Here is a 1,070-nt window from a genome sequence, read left to right on the forward strand (position 1 = left end):
TGTTTTGTGTCTGACAGGCTGTGGTGCAAGTGAGGAGCTGAAAAGGAATATTTATTTAACATCTACTGGTTTGCGAATCTCCGAAGAACAGGGTTAACATGCGAAAAACAGCAGAGTCGAATCGATGAGTCGTATGATAATGCTGCCACCATCACTGTGGCGTGGTGACTTTCAGAGCCACAGCAGTGATTCAAGCAAAGTTATAAATGGAGCTTTGCCATTACTGTCTATAGAGGACTGAACTGGATGGGGACAACCTAACTGTACCAAGTATGGAAATGTTATTCTTTCTGAGTCAAATCCTGAGAGCCTTTGTCAGCTTTTATTTAGAGTTGGATTGGGACTCAGTCTCTGCGAGGCTAATCATGTGAGTAACGGCTCAGGAGATACCATTATCACCATGGTGGTTTTCCCAGGGTGAGGCTCATCCATTGCACTCCGGGTGTGCTGACCCCTGCGATTTCCCTCAACTGCAGGAAACTCGACTGCATAATTTGTGGTAGTGGGGGACTGTGTTCGCGCTTTCCCCTGGGGGGAAAAATATGAGCGTAAGGGTTACAAAAAGTAGCCCTTAGTGTTTACCCAGTTCTTATTACAGTAAGTTCCCATTGAAATCAATGGAAGGCTGTGCCTAAGTAAGGATTGAATAAGGACTGAGTAAACACTGAGTAAATTCCTCAGCCTTTTGGGGCCTTTTTCTTCTTTACACTAAGGTCCTCTCACAGTTTGATGGTATTGTAACAGAGCTTTAAAGTGGAACTAAATGAAAGTTACATCCACCTTATGTGTAAAGGAGTCTTCGTGTAAATAAGAATCAGGCCCTTTGTGTTTTCCACAGATGTACTTAGTTTACCTGGAGTTAAGGGTGGGAAAAATCTATCACTTTCTTCAGGAAAAATTTCCTCCAGAGAACATTGCAGCTTTCTCAAAAAACCTCACAGATGTTTGTTAGCCTGGAAATTAAAAAGTAAAACAGAGAGAAAAATGAAGCACTGAAATGTGTAGAAAGCCAAGTTAGACAAAGATGCCATATAGGGCTACAATGACATACATTTTTTATGTTTGAAAAT

At 41.7% G+C, this 1,070-nt stretch overlaps 1 non-coding gene across 1 annotated transcript; it reads left to right on the forward strand.

Annotated features, from left to right (window-relative positions):
* The first annotated feature begins 368 nt into the window (after positions 1 to 368).
* LOC112059168 (U1 spliceosomal RNA) lies at positions 369 to 531 on the forward strand. Its single transcript, XR_002888388.2, has one exon. It is a non-coding gene; the product is annotated as a U1 spliceosomal RNA (small nuclear RNA).
* Positions 532 to 1,070: the final 539 nt, after the last annotated feature.

The sequence above is a fragment of the Chrysemys picta genome, chromosome 2 (genome assembly GCF_011386835.1).
Source record: "Chrysemys picta bellii isolate R12L10 chromosome 2, ASM1138683v2, whole genome shotgun sequence".
Classification (NCBI taxonomy): Eukaryota; Metazoa; Chordata; order Testudines; family Emydidae; genus Chrysemys; species Chrysemys picta.